Source organism: Phasianus colchicus, chromosome Z (assembly GCF_987193195.1).
Source record: "Phasianus colchicus chromosome Z, bPhaCol1.hap1.1, whole genome shotgun sequence".
NCBI classification, from domain to species: Eukaryota; Metazoa; Chordata; class Aves; order Galliformes; family Phasianidae; genus Phasianus; species Phasianus colchicus.
Window position 1 is genome coordinate 91672499 of NC_143476.1, and position 6210 is coordinate 91678708.

Genomic DNA, 6210 nt, shown 5'->3' on the forward strand with positions numbered 1-6210 from the left:
GAATGCTCAAATGTAGGCAACTCAGTGAGCTTGGAGCTACAGTCTCCTCATTTAATAGAAATGAAAATATGCCAGAGCCTATATTGTACCTTAAGCAATTTGCCTATAAAAAGTACATGCCTATTTCCTGCTATATATCTGCATTCAGGGACATTAATTGTTTTTGATTCGGCATGATTGCATTTTGATGCCAAAAGATCAATATTTTTTTCATTTATGCAGCATCATTTTTTTGATAATTTAATATCTGGCTGTGCGCTCGAGTTCTGCAATGAAATGACCAAAAGCTGCTGCCGGGTTCAGCTGAGAGCCAGGGTCGGAGCAGCACGTCCACGGTGCCACTGCTGCGCAGTGCCTTGCTCCCTGTTCTGCTGCTGGATGTCACAGCTGTGTCTTAGAGGGGCAAAATCCCATCACGGGCAGCATCGCCTGATGAATGTAATCCAGAGCACGGAGGCAGAGGAAGAGCCAGATGAGATCAATTGTGAAGGTGCTCTCCTTTCCAGCTTAAAAGAGCATGCATTAAGGCTGGGGGAGACGAGCCGGTCTGAGAGGTGATGGAGATAAGGAGCAATGTACTTCTACATTATTAATTGCGTATGCGTGATCACCTCCGAACTGTCACACAATATTCTGCTTGAACTGGTGCAGTAGCATTTGTCCGCTAATTAGCGGTATTTGGAACAAGATACTGGAAATGAGAAATCACCTGAGATTTGTAGGGGAAAAAGCAAAAGGAAGAAAAGCTCTGCCAGACGCATCCAGTTTGCTGCCTTTGGTGGTGAGGGGTACGAGGCCATCGCAGGTGTGACAAAGCTTCCTTCCCAGTGCCTGTTGGCTTCTGTCCTCTTTAAAGTGTGTCAGACCTGCATGGAAACAAAGCTATCTGAAGACGCAGACCACTGAGGTCAGTGCAAACTACATCAAATGTATTGATCAAAGAGTTTTTCCTGAGACCGTAATGTTCCTGTTTTACATTGCGAGTGCGTCTTCTGGCCCATCAGCATTCCTTGCAGCTGACTCAGAAATCCATCCACACGCGTTTGGCCTCCCCAGGCAGGTGCAGGGGGGACGTGCAGTCCCTTCTGCAGCCTCCTGAGTGTGAGGACAGCACAGACAAGTGCAGAGTCAGGGCAGAGAGAGCCCTGTTTTCAACCCCACGTGAAATGGATGAAAAGGACACACGATGCCTTTAATGAAGCAGATTAGCTGCAGGGAATTAAAAACAGAGGTATGGCGCATAGAAACATGGTCAGTGGGGATGAGTAGCGTTTGGGTTTGGTGACTTTTGAGGTCTTTTCCAACCTTAATAATTCTGTGAAGGGTAGAGGCTATCTCCAAGCTTGCCTTTGCGTGCACATTTCATGCCCGGATCCCCGGTGTCCATTGAAACCCCTGTGCAGAGAGCACGGCTTTTCTCTGTGTGGAGATGGATGCATCCATGTCTACCAATGATCTCAGCAGTGTTCTGGAGTGGGCTGAATTTGGTCTCAAAAATGCTTTTTGTAGGAAATTTTTGTAGCCATAACCCTTTTTCAAGTTAATGAGTCATTTTCAAACAAAGCAGTGTGAATGGAAAACCTTTAATATTTTTTGCCTGTAGCTTACATATTTAAAAGCCAATGTATTGGTAGCAGAAATTGGATGAGACACAGAGATGGACCAAGTCACCTGGGTGCTGCAGGAACTTTCCTTAGAAAGCACTTAGAACTCTTAGAAAGCCCTTGCCTTAGAACTTCCAGTTCTGGTGTGGCAGAATCCAAAACCAGAAGTGTCCTCTGGCCATCGCCTCTGCCCATGCTGCCTTCAACAGCTGCACTACATAGGTCAGACCTGAGCCTTCTGTCCAGAATGAGAGATGGAGGGGCTGCTGGTGGCCAGGAGCTCTGTTTTCTGATGGGATAGGTACCATGTTCAGCTTCCAGAGCTTGCAAGAGACCCATTTTCCAGCAGTCATTCCTGAAAACGTGTGAATTGAGTCATGCCGCACTTGGAGGAGTATTAAGCAGTGATCAACACCTAGAATCCCACTTGCCCCATGAATGCAGTTAAGACATTCAGACAGTAAAAGACAACGTCCGTATGCCAGAACTGCAACACATGCATACAGCCAAGAAAATTGAGCACAACGGGAATAAGGAAAATGCTTGAGTAGGGCTATGGAGGCAATGCTGTGGAGTTGATGGCTGCACCTGGACAGAAGGCAGAGGTCTGACCCAGTGTACTGCAGTGGGAAAGTTGGGTTTCTCGTGTTTTCCAAAAAAAAAAAAAAGGTGTCCCATGTGAGCCTGGCCTTTAGCAAACACCACAATCCTAACAGCAATCATAGTTGGGTCTTAACAAAAATATCAGTAAAAATATGCATTGGGCAGTCCAAGCCTTCGCTGTGATAAATTGACACTTGATGGCAATAGTTGCCTGGAGTGCTCTTTGAACAGGAGGGCTCCTGGGGAACTTCTCTCTATCTCTGATGTCTGAAAATTAAAAATTAATCTTGTATGAAAAATTAAAAGGTGAAACTTTCTGCTGCAGCAGCACAGCTTTTTGAATGTTGATTTTGTTTTTAAAATGTAGTCGGAGTGACATCTACGGGAAGATCCTTGTTGATTGTTACATTTAGAATATATGGCTGTAATTGATTTCTGTAAATTAGAAACCAATTTGCCAAGAACCGGAGTGGCCTAAAATGTGGAAGTGGGTAGGGCAGATATTTATTTACTGCAGTGACCGATTTTAAACAGCATGTCCCAGCACTGGGGCAGGGCTGGACACCAGTGAGCTGCAGCCTTTGATGTACCTTGAGGTCAGTCTGCACCTACGAGTCTGGAGCAAATATTTCAAGACAGATTTGGTGGTAATGAACTGCAATTAAATGCACAAAAGCATGGGGTTGCGCGGGCACCTGTTCAGCAATGCACAGCACCACCATGAAATCACAACAGAATTCTGCTTGACAGAGAAGTGGTTAAGATGTTAGGCTGTGTATGATTACTTCATTTGCAGTTTAGCCAGAAATTGGATTAAAATTCATTTAAAAGCAATTACAGGTTTATTGCAGCAGTAAGCGCAGCTATTGTTCCACCAGATGAAGCAGGTTTTTAAACCTAGATCATGTTTTCTTTATGAGAGCAATCCGCTCGGCCTCCTGCCAGCTCTGCCAAAAAAAAAATCAGGCCAGGCAAAATCGTTTTAGCAAATCATTCTTTTTCTGGAAAATGCTCTTCTCTGTATCTCTCAGTACTGACACCAGCAGCAGAGACAAAAACAGAGATATTGGGGTGAGAGGCCTGCATGGTCCCAGGTGGGACAAGATGCTCCGGCTGGAGCATCCCGTGCAGAAGGGTAGGAACTGAAGTGTCAGCTATGGCTGGAAGGACTATGTCACCTGTGGTGTCAGTTGCCAGACTTCTGAAACGTGGAGGATGTTTGTGAGGTCTGCACACAATTGAAGGACTGCCCTTGCCCTTGTTACTGGACAGATGGTAGGAAACAAGGACACAGAGGGGGTTGCCCCAGGCCAGTATTTGTCTTGTGACTGGGTGCAGGGGTTTTGCAGTGTGTGCTGAGCTCAGCATGGGAACAGGAGCTGCTTCTCAGTTCAGCAGTAACTTCTAAGGGCTGTGCATCACCCCAACCTGCAGCGTGCCCAGCTGTAAGTGCCAGCACTGCTTGAGCTGCTGGGGACAGCTGAGGCACAGCACAACACTGTCATTGTTCAGTGCTGTGGAAACTGTTGCACCGTTTGCAGATTTTTGGAGGATCTAACCTTAAAAAAAATGAGCTTCTCAAGAGGCTGGATTTGCAGCAAGAGGAGCTCTTAGTTACGGAGTGACCCTTCATTGATGAGTGCCCCTCCATTGGTAAATGCCCCCCAGTAGTCTTGCTGCTGTGATGACACAGGGCAGGTTGTGCTCCCGTTCCAGGTGAGCCTCTATTCAGCACGCCCAAGTAAACCATCTGCTTTGTATCTCCTGCGCAGAGAGATGAGATGTGATGGCTGTTTCCTGCTGGCTCTTCCAGTTTGGTTTAATGAAATATGTGATCTTCATTTTTCTGCTCATGTAGGATCCTATTAAAAATATATATTATATCAAACATCACGCGAGAGCTGGAGAAACCCAGTGTAAATGCCATGCCCTCCATGTGCAGAGCCAGATGCTCCGCAGCATTTGCTGCCGGCAGAAGCACGCGTTTATCACTGAGGTGCTGCAAGCTCTGCTCTTTGTTCCACTGCAGGAGCAGAGGGCACGGAGCTGGTGCCAGCAGCCAGAGCCCAGCGTGCTCGTGGAGCCCGGCACGTGGTGAGAGGACCCTGAGCAGGGGCACGGCCATCAGCGTGCATGCGGCGCTGCTCCGGTGTGGTTTAATCACACAGAGCTATTTTAGAGAAGGAAGTGAAGCGGAACCCAGATTAGAAGCTAACCTGACATGAAAGCAATCAAAGTTATCAGCAAACCATTAAATTGCTTCCCGAAATCACGCCGCACTGCTCTCGGCGGACAGCGCCGTGGTGCTGCTTCACCCACCTCAGGCCAGCACTCGTCACCTCCAGCCTCGCCGGCTGCCCCGCTCCTCCAGCCGTGCCTCATGGCAGCAGCTCTGTGCTCAGTGTGTGCACCTCTGTGCTCATGCCGAGACTTAGCCGCATTGCTAAGCATTGGCGGTGGTGGGAATGGTGCTTTTCCTGCCATTCCCCGCTGTTGTTGCCACCACCGTGTCTACATAGGTGCCTTTCTGCTTGGGTCACAGCCCACTCCTGCCCCTGCTGCAGCTCCATCCCGCAGGCTGTGAGGCCAGCACGGTGCAGCCACGGCTGAGTCCTCCTGCCCAGGCCCTGCACACCAAGCTGGCCTCTGTGCAGCCGCTCAACTGCTCTCTGCTCCCCTGAGCACCGGGAGAAACCCTGCCCTGCACTGAGCGCCGGGAGCAGGGTCGGGTGTGACTGCAGCCTGCAGGCCTGCTTTGGTCCGGCTGTGCTCAGCAAGGGGCTGAGCTGGTGGATGTTCGCTTTGCCAAAAGAGCTGCAGCTCTGCTGGATCTCCCGGCAGCAGCACAACGGCCTGGAGCAGCTGAAGCCAGGCGATGGGGAGGCCGAGGGCAGTGGTTGCAGCCCATCGTGCCAGGCTGGAGCCCCGCGAACTCACCCATCAGCACAGGACGTCAGGTGGCTCACAGATGGGAGCAGCATAAGCCTATTGATTTTTACTTGCTGGATAAAAATAGCAAAGGCGAGAGCTAAAACCCTCAAAAAACTGATGTTTAAGCATTGTGTCCTACACGGTGACTCCCTGGCAGCGTTTTGTTCTAAAGACAACGCAGTATATATGCATCTGTGTCTGTTGTGAGGCAGAGGAGCAGCGACGGATAGCATTTAGTTTGCAGACCAGGGCCCCTGTGAGAGGCGAAAACAAACGAATAAAACCAGGAGCCCAAAACCAAGCCACATCCTTTAGGAGCTCTGTAAGTGAAATGGATTCAGCCAACTCGAAATTGGCAACAGTTCCACTGTGGAAGATCTACAGGGTTCGTAATCAAAGAGAGAGCGGCACGATGAGTTCCCATCAAGTGCATTGACTTGGAAAATGGGGAAAGTTTAGGGTCAGGCATAGATGTTCTCGGGGGAATGCTTACCATGGAAAATTGAAAGCAGAGGAGTCTTCAGACAACACCACCATGATTACTTGTTTCAGCGTCAATTTTCTGTACTTTTCAGTTTACTGGGGACGTCCACCTGCTCAGAAAGTATGACAGAGCTCTGGCTATGATATTAATTACGATATTAATTACCAAACCCGCATGATCCTTGCCATGGTTCCCATGACATTCTTCCCCGTGGTTAGTGCCAGCATGTCTCACCGACCATGGAGAAATTAAATGAAGCCATCGCTCAGTGCTCTCATTTTCCTCACGTGAATCTCAGTGCTGTTTTTCTGCAGAAGAGATACTTTGACTATGTTCAGTAATTCATCTTCACATATAAGCCTGCAGGTGAGGCTAATATCAACTCCCTAATGGTCTGCTGTCTCACAAATGATATAAGATATTTGGAAGGAGCATAAATGGGACGTGTGAACTTGGAACCACAAACCACCTATCAGGGACATCTTATTTATTCGATCTGCAATGACGAGTAATTATTCTGTTTGAGAGGAAATAATCCTTCAGGTTTTGTCACCTGCCTTTCACAGCTCCTGCAGGCACTCAATACCA